General features: G+C 39.4%; 4 long non-coding RNA genes across 4 annotated transcripts; 2 read left to right on the top strand and 2 right to left on the bottom strand.

Annotated features, from left to right (window-relative positions):
* The first annotated feature begins 4,525 nt into the window (after positions 1–4,525).
* On the top strand, positions 4,526–7,437 carry LOC146697983 (uncharacterized). Its single transcript, XR_014922963.1, has 5 exons — positions 4,526–4,661; positions 4,905–5,013; positions 5,119–5,240; positions 5,384–5,545; positions 7,172–7,437. It is a non-coding gene; the product is annotated as an uncharacterized LOC146697983 (long non-coding RNA).
* A 489-nt stretch (positions 7,438–7,926) lies between these two features.
* On the top strand, positions 7,927–10,096 carry LOC146697984 (uncharacterized). The gene is made up of 3 exons (XR_014922962.1): positions 7,927–8,167; positions 8,594–8,651; positions 9,608–10,096. It is a non-coding gene; the product is annotated as an uncharacterized LOC146697984 (long non-coding RNA).
* Positions 10,097–10,765: 669 nt separating this feature from the next.
* LOC146697985 (uncharacterized) lies at positions 10,766–13,049 on the bottom strand. Its single transcript, XR_014922964.1, has 4 exons — positions 13,002–13,049; positions 11,778–12,875; positions 11,199–11,534; positions 10,766–11,055 (listed from the first exon to the last, which is right to left on the bottom strand). It is a non-coding gene; the product is annotated as an uncharacterized LOC146697985 (long non-coding RNA).
* A 12-nt stretch (positions 13,050–13,061) lies between these two features.
* Positions 13,062–15,003, bottom strand: LOC146697986 (uncharacterized). Its single transcript, XR_014922965.1, has 3 exons — positions 14,946–15,003; positions 14,634–14,714; positions 13,062–13,183 (listed from the first exon to the last, which is right to left on the bottom strand). It is a non-coding gene; the product is annotated as an uncharacterized LOC146697986 (long non-coding RNA).
* Positions 15,004–16,537: the final 1,534 nt, after the last annotated feature.

Raw genomic sequence — 16,537 nt, forward strand, 5'->3', positions numbered from 1 at the left:
TGAGTCTTCTATCAAAAGTTACAGCGATTTATATGAAGTTGTACAAAAATGCTTTCTTTCGCCAAGACAATGCGTTTCTCACTGTTACATGCATTTGAATGGGAAACTCGCCTGAAACAAAGTATAGGTTTTCATTATGTGAATAATTTTAAAATCTTAGCTCAAACGGCTGCAAAACCTGTTTGCCCAGCACGGGGATATTGAGTTCTATAAGATAAAGCCATAAACATGTGTTTCTGAGTCTTCTATCAAAAGTTACAGCGATTTATATGAAGTTGTACAAAAATGCTTTCTTTCGCCAAGACAGTGTATTTCTCACTGTTACATGCATTTGAATGGGAAACTCGCCCGAGACAAAGTATAGGTTTTCATTATGTGAATAATTTTAAAATCTTAGCTCAAACGGCTGCAAAACCTGTTTGCCCAGCACGGGGATATTGAGTTCTATAAGATAAAGCCATAAACATGTTTGTCTGAGTCTTCTATCAAAAGTTACAGCGATTTATATGAAGTTGTTCAAAAGCGCTTTATTTCGCCAAGACAATGCGTTTCTCACTGTTACATGCATTTGAATGGGAAACTCGCCTGAAACAAAGTATAGGTTTTCATTATGTGAATAACTTTAACATCTTAGCTCAAACAGCTGCAAAACCTGTTTGCCCAGCACGAGGATATTGAATTCTATAAGATAAAGCCATAAATATGTATTTCTGAGTCTTCTATCAAAAGTTACAGCTGTCTTTATGAAGACCATGAAAAACGCTTTATTTCACCACGTTATTGCGTTTCTCGCTATTACATGCATTTGAATGGAGTTCTCGCCCGACACAAAGTATAGGTTTTCATTATGTGAATAACTTTAACATCTTAGCTCAAACAGCTGCAAAACCTGTTTGCCCAGCACGGGAAAATTGAATTCTATAAGATGAAGCCATAAACCTGTGTGTCTAAGTCGTCTATCAAAAGTTACAGCTGTCTTTATGAAGACCATGAAAAACGCTTTATTTCACCACGTTGGTGCGTTTCTCGCTATTACATGCATTTGAATGGGGAACTCGCACGAAACAAAGCATAGGTTTTCATTATGTGAATAACTTTAACATCTTAGCTCGAACAGCTGCAAAACCTGTTTGCCCAGCACGGGGAAATTGAATTCTATAAGATGAAGCCATAAACATGTGTGTCTGACTCTTCTATCAAAAGTTACAGCTGTCTTTATGAAGACCATGAAAAACGCTTTATTTCACCACGTTGGTGCGTTTCTGACGATTACATGCATTTGAATGGGGAACTCGAACGAAACAAAGTATAGGTTTTCATTATGTGAATAACTTGAAAATCTTAGCTCACACATCTGCAAAACCTGTTTGCCCAGCCCATAAATATGTATTTCTGAGTCGTATATCAAAAGTTACAGCTGTCTTTATGAAGACCATGAAAAACGCTTTATTTCACCACGTTATTGCGTTTCTCGCTATTACATGCATTTGAATGGAGTTCTCGCCCGACACAAAGTAGTTTTCATTTTGTGAATAACTTGAAAATCTTAGCTCAAACAGCTGCAAAACCTGTTTGCCCAGCACGGGGAAATTGAATTCTATAAGATGAAGCCATAAACCTGTGTGTCTGAGTCTTCTATCAAAAGTTACAGCTGTCTTTATGAAGACCATGAAAAACGCTTTATTTCACCACGTTAGTGCCTTTCTCGCTATTACATGCATTTGAATGGAGTTCTCGCCCGACACAAAGTATAGGTTTTCATTATGTGAATAACTTTAACATCTTAGCTCAAACAGCTGCAAAACCTGTTTGCCCAGCACGGGAAAATTGAATTCTATAAGATGAAGCCATAAACCTGTGTGTCTAAGTCGTCTATCAAAAGTTACAGCTGTCTTTATGAAGACCATGAAAAACGCTTTATTTCACCACGTTGGTGCGTTTCTCACTGTTACATGCATTTGAATGGGGAACTCGCACGAAACAAAGCATAGGTTTTCATTATGTGAATAACTTTAACATCTTAGCTCGAACAGCTGCAAAACCTGTTTGCCCAGCACGGGGAAATTGAATTCTATAAGATGAAGCCATAAACATGTGTGTCTGAGTCTTCTATCAAAAGTTACAGCTGTCTTTATGAAGACCATGAAAAACGCTTTATTTCACCACGTTGGTGCGTTTCTGACGATTACATGCATTTGAATGGGGAACTCGAACGAAACAAAGTATAGGTTTTCATTATGTGAATAACTTGAAAATCTTAGCTCACACATCTGCAAAACCTGTTTGCCCAGCCCATAAATATGTATTTCTGAGTCGTATATCAAAAGTTACAGCTGTCTTTATGAAGACCATGAAAAACGCTTTATTTCACCACGTTATTGCGTTTCTCGCTATTACATGCATTTGAATGGAGTTCTCGCCCGACACAAAGTACTTTTCATTTTGTGAATAACTTGAAAATCTTAGCTCAAACAGCTGCAAAACCTGTTTGCCCAGCACGGGGAAATTGAATTCTATAAGATGAAGCCATAAACATGTGTGTCTGACTCTTCTATCAAAAGTTACAGCTGTCTTTATGAAGACCATGAAAAACGCTTTATTTCACCACGTTGGTGCGTTTCTGACGATTACATGCATTTGAATGGGGAACTCGAACGAAACAAAGTATAGGTTTTCATTATGTGAATAACTTGAAAATCTTAGCTCACACATCTGCAAAACCTGTTTGCCCAGCCCATAAATATGTATTTCTGAGTCGTATATCAAAAGTTACAGCTGTCTTTATGAAGACCATGAAAAACGCTTTATTTCACCACGTTATTGCGTTTCTCGCTATTACATGCATTTGAATGGAGTTCTCGCCCGACACAAAGTAGTTTTCATTTTGTGAATAACTTGAAAATCTTAGCTCAAACAGCTGCAAAACCTGTTTGCCCAGCACGGGGAAATTGAATTCTATAAGATGAAGCCATAAACCTGTGTGTCTGAGTCTTCTATCAAAAGTTACAGCTGTCTTTATGAAGACCATGAAAAACGCTTTATTTCACCACGTTAGTGCCTTTCTCGCTATTACATGCATTTGAATGGAGTTCTCGCCCGACACAAAGTATAGGTTTTCATTATGTGAATAACTTTAACATCTTAGCTCAAACAGCTGCAAAACCTGTTTGCCCAGCACGGGGATATTGAATTCTATAAGATAAAGCCATAAATATGTATTTCTGAGTCTTCTATCAAAAGTTACAGCTGTCTTTATAAAGACCATGAAAAACGCTTTATTTCACCACGTTAGTGCGTTTCTCGCTATTACATGCATTTGGACTCTGACCAGCAACATCCAGCAAGACCCAGACAGCGTTTTCTATCTCCCAGCTGGAGGTTTTTGTTTGTCTGTGACTGGAGAGTCAGATTTTTGTTGAGCTTCACACTTGCAGAGGTAAGTCAGTTTGCAGAGATCCCTCCCACCCTGGCTTTTATGTGCTAGATTTCTTATCTGAAACAGTAATATTTCAGTGACTGCTGCTTATACCACAGGTTAATACACGCTACTGATCCATGATAGGAGAATCATCAATTTTGCCAGCAAAGAAGCCTGGTGGATGTTTGTTTACAGTCTGATGATGGGACATCATGCTCTGCATCTTTAAAGTTTGTCTCTTGATTATTATTCATACCCAGTAATGTGAAGTATGCTCATATCTACTATAACTGAACCAACCTGGTGCTCTTCATTTATGGAGGCTGTTGAGTCTGAATGTTGGATGTTGTGTATCTCGTGTTCTCTGGGCTTTGTTGTCCTCAGTCGTTTTTCAGGATCAGAAAACAAAACCAGGAGGCGCGTAAATGTTTCTTCTCCATGATGTTTCTTCAAATGTGTCTTCTGGATGATGATAAGACTGTGACACGGGATGCCACCTTTGGTCTTGTGATGAAGCAAAGCTCAGGAAGAAGTGGGATTAAATGGTACCAATATGTTGAGAAGGATGTACAGGGGCACCTGCAGCCAAATCCAAGCTTCAGCTTAGTTGTAGTTGCAGAACGCTATAGGACTGAGACATCTAAGGCATCAAATGTTTGATTAAACGGATGAAAAAGAGAAGTTTTTTCCCTATAATTATCACTTCTTAAAATCTGTAGCAACTTCAAGTCTGTCAGCGTGCTGAGCATGCTCAGAATGTGACAATATATTTTTGTTCAATATTTAATTTCTTTCAGTTGCAATTGTTAAATGAAAAAAAAAATATTCTTATAATTTAGCAAACGAATTTATCAAAAAAATATATATACATATATCTGTATTAGTTTTAATGAATTAATTTGACACCTGTATTGAAAATACCATATTGTATTCATACAGAATCAGTATGGTATCATTGTTTGTCTGTTCACTGATTGTTGAAGCTAAGAGCTAGTTTGATCTGTTTAGATCTAAAGTATCCAAAGTTGAGCTCTAATGTTTCTTCACCCCTGTGTGTGTGATATGTGATTTCCTACATGCTGGCAGAGCGGCTGTTTGTGCTCACAGATGGTGACAGTGTGGAGAGACGGCGGTGTTTCCTCAGAAGAACCAGCAGAGTCACAAAGGACACCAGTCCATCTCACCACCTTGACTTGCTGACTGATGTTCGTCTGCACTGCACAGAGGAAATCAACTGACCGAGGTTTGTCCAGTGACGTGTTATGAAATGTATATTTGTTTTATGCTTACAGATATGTTTTTCTTGACAGAGGCTCTGCAGAGGTTAGACAAAGCAGAGAAAATATGTGCTTTACATTTTGCTGTGATTTATTGAGATATTTGTTGCCTGATGTTCAGCAGGAATGGAGAAATAGAATCAAAGGGAGATGTTTTTGTAATGATGTAAGTAAATCTTCATTATTATTTATTTGCTTGGTTATATTAGGAGTGTTTCTGAGTGAGGGGGAGAGGAGTCATCATCCAGGTAAAGTGACGTGGATCAGTGGATACACTTGTCTCCCCTTTAAAGGAGACGATCCAAGTCATCCTTAAATGTTAGTGCTTTCAAATACACAAACATTTTTAAAGGACAAAAATGAACATCCAACTTTGACTGTAACACAAAATAAATCTTTGCATGTGTGTTTTCAAACTCTCAGATGAGCAGTATATCAGTCTTGGACTGTCTAACCTGCCGGAGCAGCACTGAATGACCACCACACATGAGCATGTTCCTGCAACATTCAGCATCTGATCTGTCATCTGTGTGCTTCTGCTTTTGGTAAGTAGAGTTACCCAACTCCAGTAACTCTAAACACATGCCATCCATTTCTAACGGCCTGGTTACTTCCTGTCAGTTACTTTAGAAACCATGTGGTCACCTGACCTAACACTGTTTCTTCTTCTTCCCCCTTAATGTTGAAGTGTCAAATGTCAAACAGCTGGAGAGGAAACTACACCAGTGTACTGGGATGTTTCAGCAACACGTGCCAGATGCTGTTCCTTCATGGTGACATCACCAGAGACAGTCCCGCCCACCTCAGGACCCATTGATTATGATGATCTGATCCATCAAACCCCCAGCAGGTGAACCTTATTCATGACATAACACCACAACAATGTAAAAAATTAAACAGCAACAGTCTAAATGTAAAGTGCATTCTAAAGTCCTCTTCAATAAATTGTATGCAAAGAGTCATTCAGGTCACTACAGAACCCAGAGTCTTCATCATTAAATCTCTGGTTGCTTCATTTTTCTATCCTATACCAGATATTTTAAAGGTTAGCTTAGGTAAAGTTCCATTCTCATGGTGAGGCAAAGTGCTTTATGTGTGTGTCATGAACGGCTATAAAAGGCCTATAATCAAAGAACAAAGCGGGGTTTGAGTTCGAGTTGCGGCAGAATGTCACTACTTGTAAATGGAACGCAGCCTTCCTACGGCAGACAGCTAATAACAGGAATCGGACGCGGTCCAGCCAAGTCCACAGCAACCACCATAGCAACCTTCTAGCATGACCTTAAAAACATATTCTGTCTTCATAACTATCAAAAACGTGAAATGATTTGCAAAGTGTGAAAGTGTTACAGCTGCAGAGAGCTATGGCGGTATCTTTGGAAGCTGTTTACACAGCTAATAATATACGATGTAACCATGGAGACAGTCAGTCACGTGAGCTAGCGGTGCATGTTTACTACAGTAAATAAGGTGATTGTGTGCACAGCATCCACACTCTGCAGGGGGTAAAGACATTACTTCAATATTGTTTTATATTGATATATATTTGCCTTCTGTTGACCATCACCTCAGGTTCACCATTACAGTTTCAGCATACAGATGCACACTGTCTAAACACATTCAAACTTGAAAATCTTGATTTTTAAATTTTTAAATTTTTAAATTCAAACTTCAAACTTGAAAATCTTAGCTCAAACAGCTGCAAAACCTATTTCCTCAGCACTGAGATGCTGAATTCTATAAGGCAAAGCCATAAATATGTGTGTGTGATTCTTCTATCAACAGTTACAGCTGTCTTCTTGAAGTTGATACTGACCCAGGGTCAGTGTAAAATACAATCCTAGCTGTGTGAACAAAGCCTGGCTCCTTTAATCCTGCATGACAAACCTCAGGATGCAGGTTATTATTACTCTTTCCTGCTGGCACACCTGTCACACCTGAGAGTCAGCTAGAAACTTACAGTGACGTGGACATCATGCAAAGACTGCCAGACTCTGTAATACTGCAAATGATCAGTGACTCAGGTTATCACTAAACTTTAAACAGCACCTCTGTGTGCTGAACATCTAGGATTGAGTCAGGCTGCGTTGACTGTGGGACTTTAATGTGTTAAAAGCAGGTTGAAGACAGCTCAGAAACATTTGAAGATTAAAATTTAGCATTATGGCTGCTGGTGGTTTGTAAAGCCTATACTCAGCTGTAGTTTTTGTTACTAATTTATGTTTGTTGTTGTTTAACACAGATTTCAGAAGAGCAAATATGCTTAATAGTTTAACTAGATTTCATTTGTCAGTGTGGGACTGCTGAGTCACCTGAAGAACTCATTTCATTCATTCTCCACATGATGTTCATTTACAGAAATGTTTCACAGGAACTGATTTCTGCCAAAGGTTGAACTAGTGTGTTTCCATAGATTACCTCTGTATGAATGTACTTCTTAAATGAAGGCAAGTGTTTGTCCTTTTTTGTTCCTCAGGTACAGTACGTGATATCTTGATATCAGGCGGTCAACACTGGGGGAAGACAAGAAGCAGACGTACTTCCAAGAGGGAGCTGCAGTGAGGACACAGCCAGGTCACTGAGTCAGAGGTCAGAATCTGAAACAGCTCAGGTTTATATTTTAGGGGTTATAAAAAATCAAAATGTATTTATGAAGAAACCTTTAAATAATAGTCATAATTATGATTATTATAAGAAATATCAAACATTTAAGTGGATTTTCTGTTACACATATCGTGTTAGCCCTGCGATAAACTGGCAGCCTGTCTTTGTCCTGTATCAGCTGGGATAGGCTTCATCCTCCCGCAATCCTGAATTGGATATATTGTATTCCAATTATGTAATCTGATCATTTACAAACTCAAGGTATCTAATCAAAATGTAAGTAATAATTATAAAATGGGAAAGCAGAAATAAGTGTGACATAAATGTAAATGTGTTAGCTGACATAGAGGACAGCTACATGGAGTCTGAAAAACCTTTGTTGTCAAGTTTGCAGGTATATCAGCACGAGACATTCTTACATAGAAGAGACATTAAAGTCTCTGACTCAGTGAAGCATTATTGGTCCCGTCTGTTTGGATAAATATAGTAAGTTGATGTATGTCCATTTATTGACACATTTTCTTAAGTGCTTATCCAGTTCAGGATCACAGTGGAGCTGCAGCTGGATATGTTCATTAAATAAACCTTACAAAAGTTAACAATAAACCTGCATCCCTGTATGTTGTTGTCCACAGGATGAGAAAATCAAACTGGAAGACTGTGGAACATGTTAATAAATGTTTGTGTGTTTATGCCTGTGTCTTTCACAGGAGGCGCTGGAAGGTTTCCCTAATAGTTCCTGGTGAATCAAAGCAGAACCATAAAGGTTGCTGGATTGCATGATGGCCTTACCCCTGAGCAGTCTTCCTGTTAAAGGAGGAACCAGTTAGAAGCTGTTTTCAAAGTAGCTGAGCAGATTTCATCTCAAGTAAGCGATTAACTGTTTGTTCATCTGTTCTGCCACTTAAAGAGCATTTAAGGACGTCTTTCGAGTGTCCAGCTGAATTAATTCTACTGGCTCTCATGGTCATTTGTTATTATAGACATATTTTTCATGTTCATCCAGCTATTTAGTAAATTCTATCTATTTAGTAATATCCGTCAGCTATAAAATGTAATATAAATATAAAAAATATCTAAATATCTCCTGCCCTTTATATTTTAATGATGTAAGTCTGTTATCGTGTTACATTAGCATTCCTCACATATCAATGAGATGCTGTACAGTACAATCCTACTGACGCAGCAGAGGGATAACAACGGCTATTCAACATCGTTACACGACACATTCGAGCTGCATGACGCAGACAAAGTGACTAAATCATCTTTTTGTGGTTTATTGTCTTCAAACCAGCAGACAAAGCCGATTGCAGAAGATGTCGGAGAAGAACTTCAGGCCGTGTACTGAAAAGGTATTTTTTTCTTGTTATCAAAAGACGTTTGGAGTGGCAGCTTCTACAACTGGTTGTGCTAAAGTAAAGCTTACAGTCTAAGAAATCACAGTGTTGAAATTCAGCACAAAGAGAAAAGCTCACTTGTTTGAATTTATTTACAATCATAGTTTTATAAATTCTGACTGTAAACATCTTTTACAGCTTTGATATTGTTTGACACTAGATATCAGGTTTAATTTAAAGGTTTCTGTGTCCCAATGAGCCATTTACACTGACCAGTGTTTCACTTTAACTGTAACACATTCATTATTTAGATCCAACATTTCTAAGAGAAATAACTGAATGTAAAAAATGGCAGCCCTCAGGCCAGGTTTAATTGATAGAGATATATGCATGCATTGTGAAATTTATGTATCCCATATAATTGCTATTCACCTAATCATGGCATACCCACCCCTTCCTCCCTAGTTAACTGCAACCCAAAAGAACTAGTGGGGCTATTTACACACTCACAACCAGTGTGGGGTAAAAAGAGCCACCAAAAAGCTGTCAGCCACAGATGTGCTATAAGAGTTAGAAACTCTACTTATGGAGAAACTTTCTACGTCTAACAGGGGACAGGTACTCCTGCCCAAATAACATGATATAACCCCACATACAGCCCAGCCATAAAATGAACCAAGTCATTTAATTCAAGACAGCATGGGACCAAATGCATGTAACCAGCCTGCACCAACCTGGCATTTCTTCCTCCTGAATTAAATGAATGAATGGATGAAAGTTAAATGACTACAAACCTAAAGCGACTAGTTCCCACACTGGAGCTCCCTGACACTGTGTGTTAACCGTATTTAGCTTGTATCAACAGTTGTAACAGGCTAAGCCACTTGAGACACTGCATTGAATTTGTTCCTGTCTTAATGATTTCAGCTGACTGGTTTCAACTCAGATGTTCTGCTTTTTCCTTTCAGCAGATCAAATCAGCTCGTGCTCCTTCTGCTTCCAATTTAATAGCAAGAAGAAGAAGAAGAAGAATGCTTCAGCGAAGTGGCGTTCATGGTCTCAGTGAACAGTCATGGTCACACACTGCATGTGGTTTTAAAAGCAACATGTCTGTTCACCACAACAATGGAGACGTGTAATATTAGTGCAGCTAAGGTTTGTTCTTGAACATCAGTTCTGTTTTCTACTTTGATCACTTAGACCAAAAAAGTGTTGTTTTCAGATTCTTTCTTTTAAAGCTATAAAGCACCCGCTCATTTTTTATTACAATTAGTTTCACATAAATGTTAGTGTTTCCTTTATGATCTTTTAATGCTTACACTACACTGTACACATTAGAGACATTTCTGTTACCTGTTTCTGTTGACTCAGAGTTGTGAAATGTTCTTTTATTTAGTGCACAATATGAAGTTCATAATTTTCTTACAAATAAAACTCTAATGACAAACATGAACAGCTGTGCTTATTTCTGAGACATGAGTTTTTGAATGTGTTTAGACAGTGTGCATCTGTATGCTGAAACTGTAATGGTGAACCTGAGGTGATGGTCAACAGAAGGCAAATATATATCAATATAAAACAATATTGAAGTAATGTCTTTACCCCCTGCAGAGTGTGGATGCTGTGCACACAATCACCTTATTTACTGTAGTAAACATGCACCGCTAGCTCACGTGACTGACTGTCTCCATGGTTACATCGTATATTATTAGCTGTGTAAACAGCTTCCAAAGATACCGCCATAGCTCTCTGCAGCTGTAACACTTTCACACTTTGCAAATCATTTCACGTTTTTGATAGTTATGAAGACAGAATATGTTTTTAAGGTCATGCTAGAAGGTTGCTATGGTGGTTGCTGTGGACTTGGCTGGACCGCGTCCGATTCCTGTTATTAGCTGTCTGCCGTAGGAAGGCTGCGTTCCATTTACAAGTAGTGACATTCTGCCGCAACTCGAACTCAAACCCCGCTTTGTTCTTTGATTATAGGCCTTTTATAGCCGTTCATGACACACACATAAAGCACTTTGCCTCACCATGAGAATGGAACTTTACCTAAGCTAACCTTTAAAATATCTGGTATAGGATAGAAAAATGAAGCAACCAGAGATTTAATGATGAAGACTCTGGGTTCTGTAGTGACCTGAATGACTCTTTGCATACAATTTATTGAAGAGGACTTTAGAATGCACTTTACATTTAGACTGTTGCTGTTTAATTTTTTACATTGTTGCGGTGTTATGTCATGAATAAGGTTCACCTGCTGGGGGTTTGATGGATCAGATCATCATAATCAATGGGTCCTGAGGTGGGCGGGACTGTCTCTGGTGATGTCACCATGAAGGAACAGCATCTGGCACGTGTTGCTGAAACATCCCAGTACACTGGTGTAGTTTCCTCTCCAGCTGTTTGACATTTGACACTTCAACATTAAGGGGGAAGAAGAAGAAACAGTGTTAGGTCAGGTGACCACATGGTTTCTAAAGTATCTGACAGGAAGTAACCAGGCCGTTAGAAATGGATGGCATGTGTTTAGAGTTACTGGAGTTGGGTAACTCTACTTACCAAAAGCAGAAGCACACAGATGACAGATCAGATGCTGAATGTTGCAGGAACATGCTCATGTGTGGTGGTCATTCAGTGCTGCTCCGGCAGGTTAGACAGTCCAAGACTGATATACTGCTCATCTGAGAGTTTGAAAACACACATGCAAAGATTTATTTTGTGTTACAGTCAAAGTTGGATGTTCATTTTTGTCCTTTAAAAATGTTTGTGTATTTGAAAGCACTAACATTTAAGGATGACTTGGATCGTCTCCTTTAAAGGGGAGACAAGTGTATCCACTGATCCACGTCACTTTACCTGGATGATGACTCCTCTCCCCCTCACTCAGAAACACTCCTAATATAACCAAGCAAATAAATAATATTGAAGATTTACTTACATCATTACAAAAACATCTCCCTTTGATTCTATTTCTCCATTCCTGCTGAACATCAGGCAACAAATATCTCAATAAATCACAGCAAAATGTAAAGCACATATTTTCTCTGCTTTGTCTAACCTCTGCAGAGCCTCTGTCAAGAAAAACATATCTGTAAGCATAAAACAAATATACATTTCATAACACGTCACTGGACAAACCTCGGTCAGTTGATTTCCTCTGTGCAGTGCAGACGAACATCAGTCAGCAAGTCAAGGTGGTGAGATGGACTGGTGTCCTTTGTGACTCTGCTGGTTCTTCTGAGGAAACACCGCCGTCTCTCCACACCGTCACCATCTGTGAGCACAAACAGCCGCTCTGCCAGCATGTAGGAAATCACATATCACACACACAGGGGTGAAGAAACATTAGAGCTCAACTTTGGATACTTTAGATCTAAACAGATCAAACTAGCTCTTAGCTTCAACAATCAGTGAACAGACAAACAATGATACCATACTGATTCTGTATGAATACAATATGGTATTTTCAATACAGGTGTCAAATTAATTCATTAAAACTAATACAGATATATGTATATATATTTTTTTGATAAATTCGTTTGCTAAATTATAAGAATTTTTTTTTTTCATTTAACAATTGCAACTGAAAGAAATTAAATATTGAACAAAAATATATTGTCACATTCTGAGCATGCTCAGCACGCTGACAGACTTGAAGTTGCTACAGATTTTAAGAAGTGATAATTATAGGGAAAAAACTTCTCTTTTTCATCCGTTTAATCAAACATTTGATGCCTTAGATGTCTCAGTCCTATAGCGTTCTGCAACTACAACTAAGCTGAAGCTTGGATTTGGCTGCAGGTGCCCCTGTACATCCTTCTCAACATATTGGTACCATTTAATCCCACTTCTTCCTGAGCTTTGCTTCATCACAAGACCAAAGGTGGCATCCCGTGTCACAGTCTTATCATCATCCAGAAGAAACATTTGAAGAAACATCATGGAGAAGAAACATTTACGCGCCTCCTGGTTTTGTTTTCTGATCCTGCAAAAAGACTGAGGACAACAAAGCCCAGAGAACACGAGATACACAACATCCAACATTCAGACTCAACAGCCTCCATAAATGAAGAGCACCAGGTTGGTTCAGTTATAGTAGATATGAGCATACTTCACATTACTGGGTATGAATAATAATCAAGAGACAAACTTTAAAGATGCAGAGCATGATGTCCCATCATCAGACTGTAAACAAACATCCACCAGGCTTCTTTGCTGGCAAAATTGATGATTCTCCTATCACGGATCAGTAGCGTGTATTAACCTGTGGTATAAGCAGCAGTCACTGAAATATTACTGTTTCAGATAAGAAATCTAGCACATAAAAGCCAGGGTGGGAGGGATCTCTGCAAACTGACTTACCTCTGCAAGTGTGAAGCTCAACAAAAATCTGACTCTCCAGTCACAGACAAGCAAAAACCTCCAGCTGGGAGATAGAAAACGCTGTCTGGGTCCTGCTGGATGTTGCTGGTCAGAGTCCACACATTAGCAGAGTGCTTCTTGGTCCCACTGACCCATATGGACAGTGACTGTGGAGAACTGTTCTGGAAAACAGAAAAGAGAATTAAAATAACAAAAAGCCAAAGTGGATTTCCACAAAGACTCTCTTGGAATCAGCAATCAAAAAATCACTGGTTCATATTTCAATTAAATATGAACACGTTCCTTAAATGTACGCAGTTCAGATCTGATTTAATTTAATTTCCTTCACACAGCACATTCATCCAGGCTGACAGGTAAACATAGAATTAATCTCAGGTAACATGACTCATAGTAGAGATTCAGTAAGAAATATTGCTAGCTCTAATATTATTACCACACAATCCAAGGACACACCAACAGCTCAGATTTCTAGAACTATTTAAACAAATGTCTTCTGAATATTCAATTCAGGTTCACAGTGGGAGGGGGGGGGGGGGGGGGGGGGGTCATGGAATTTATTAAATAAAGTCTGCAACACAGAAAGAGCTGTGATCAAGCTATTTATTACTGCGCACAGGAGAGCAAACACACATCAAACATCACAGTTCAGTCATGTCAGCTCTGCCACTTCACGTGTCTCGCTATGAAACCTAACGGATCAATGGTTATGCTGTTTTGTGCCCTTGGCGTTATCAGCACCTGTAAAGGGAGTTGTTTTCTCAAACTGCTGAAGTAAGTTCATCTAGTTTTAGAAACTTTCACTGAACAGTCTATAACAGTGTCACAACTAAGCATATGCATAAGCACTTAAATACTTTAAATGAGAATAACAAAAAATTTCTATTACAGGAGCTAGAGCCTAGGTAGAGCACACCTGGACAGCTCACCAGTCTGTCAGAGGACTAACACAGATGCAGCCTGACTCAATCCTAAATGTTCAGCACACAGAGACACAGAGGTACCGTTTAAAGTTTAGTGTTAACTTGAGTCACTGATCATTTGCAGTATTACAGAGTCTGGCAGTCTTTGCATGATGTCCACGTCACTGTACGTTTCTAGCTGACTCTCAGGTGTGACAGGTGTGCCAGCAGGAAAGAGTAATAATAGCCTGCATCCTGAGGTTTTTCATGCAGGATTAAAGGAGCCAGGCTTTATTCACACAGCTAGGATTGTATTTTACACTGACCCTGGGTCAGTATAAGTATCATACAGTTTAAACGAAGCACTGAAACTTGCACATATTTATTACAGATGCACTGAAGCTAATCGAGATATTTGCTGTCAGTCTGTGGCTGCGATTAAACACTTTACTGGAAACTTTATTAACTAGCAACTTCGTCAGTCATGACAGAAGCTAATATTTCTGTGCTAACATCGTTTAAACAGTAGCAGCTTTACTCCAATATAAGCTAACGTTTACACCGTAACTTTAAGCTAGCACCATAAAGACGGTAAAACACATAATAACATCTATAAATGCATCTTAAAGCTGTTATATTAGCACTCGGTGTATTACTAACATAACCACATTAACATTACTGACACTCGCTGAAATGGTTTAAATGGTATTACCTGTAAACACTGCTGTATCCACCGGATTGCAGCCAGAGTGGATTCTGGAGTCTTCCCACGCTCCTGTTAGTGATCCTCCATCTGGATGGATGATAACAACCTTCTGAACAATCTAGCAGGAGATAGTCCATATCTATGGGACTGATTTGTGCTAATAACGCCCATTGTATGGACTGATAACAGCCGAAGCGGGTGAATAAAGTCACCCAGTCGCTAGCTGTGCCATTACCCAGCATACACCAGCACAATATTAGGCACAGCACCACCATAGACATTTTCAGTGGTTTTGAATGCAGGACATGGTTATCTTACCTTGTAAAATGCATGACAATAAAACAGCTAACCACCATAAAATGGTATCGTGTGTGTATGTATGTGCATGTGCGTGTGTGTGTGTGTGTGTGTGTGTGTGTGTGTGTGTGTGTGTGTGAGAGAGAGAGAAAGACAGAGAGAGGGGGGTGGGGGAGAGATCAAAGGCGTGCGTTTATGTGCCTCCTCTCTCTTATTGGATGTATGGTATAGCATGTTTATTCAGGTGCACCTTTGAAGTCTATGAGAATACTTTGCAGCCTGGTCTGAGTGGTCATTTCTGCACAGACACAATGAAGCGTGCACTCAGTTTAGAGGAGGCTGTTGCTGCAGTTTTGCACTCTCCACAAGCAGTGGAGATACTTCTGACAGCGAAGAAGAATTTTTGCCAGGCACCGAGGAGCTTTGCAGCTCATGTGAGGAGGAGGAGAAGGAGAAGGAGGAAGAAGAGCAGGAGGAAGAGACAAGACTGGAGGATGGCCAGTGGAGATCTAAAAATGGAGAAATCATGTGGCAACCCACACACGAAGAGGTCCTGCCATTTTTTCCTCCTCCCATTTTAACCCCAGGACCAACCCATTATGCAGTTCGCAGGATCAGCAGCCCTGTGAGCACTTTCCATCTTTTTTTTTGCCGAGGACATTATGCAGCTAATCCTGCATTTCACCAACCTGCAACAGGTCAGTAAAAGACTGGAAGGACATAGATGAGGAGTTGCAGGCTTACATGGGGCTTGTGATGCTGGCTGGCCTATACAGGTCTCAACATGAAACGACAACAAGCCTGTGAAATGGGGAGACAGGGCTCTTCTGTTTCCTGCTACCATGTCAAAAAAAAAAGATTTGAGCAAATTAATCGGGCAGTAAGATTCGATGATCGTCTCTCCCGTCCAGGTCGCTACAGGGGGGGCAAGGCTGTGGTTTCCTACATCCCCAAGCAAAGAAAAAAGGTTGTCTTATTGAGCACCAGGCACCGTGAGCTAAAAGTCCAGGACTCTGGGAAGAGAAAGCCCCACATCATCCTGCACAAATGCAAAGGGACTGTGGATCATCTGGACAAGGTAAGCACAATTATAAGTCATTTATTGGCCAAATTGTTTACCGTTTCTCATTGTTATAACTGATAAAGTCAAATAATGTGATTATAATAGTTTTGATATGAGATGATAGTTTTAGACTATGATAGTTTTGATAGTTACAGTAAGGAGGGGGGGGGGGGGGGGTCCAGTTTGACGCCCACAGGCAGGAAGAATCTCTTGCTTATGGCTGTATAAATCTGTTCATGTCACCTGATCATTTCTTTTTGTTTTGCAGGTTTGTGGCAACTACTCCTGCCGTAGGAGGACACGTAGGTGGCCCATGTGTCTGTTCTACCACATGATCGAGGTAAGCTGCTATAATGCTTTCATTCAAGACAGCTGTAACTTTTGATAGAAGACGCATATACACATATTTATGGCTTTATCTTATAAAGTTCGATATCCCCGTGTTGAGCAAACAGGTTTTGCAGCTGTTTGATCTAAGATTTTCAAGTTATTCACAAAATCAATACCTATACTTTGTTTCGTGCAACAACTCCATTCAAATGCATGTAAT

This window comes from Copadichromis virginalis, linkage group LG11 (assembly GCF_057382275.1).
Source record: "Copadichromis virginalis isolate Kocher_CV1m ecotype Utaka linkage group LG11, C_Virginalis_male_GT1.1, whole genome shotgun sequence".
Taxonomy (NCBI): domain Eukaryota; kingdom Metazoa; phylum Chordata; class Actinopteri; order Cichliformes; family Cichlidae; genus Copadichromis; species Copadichromis virginalis.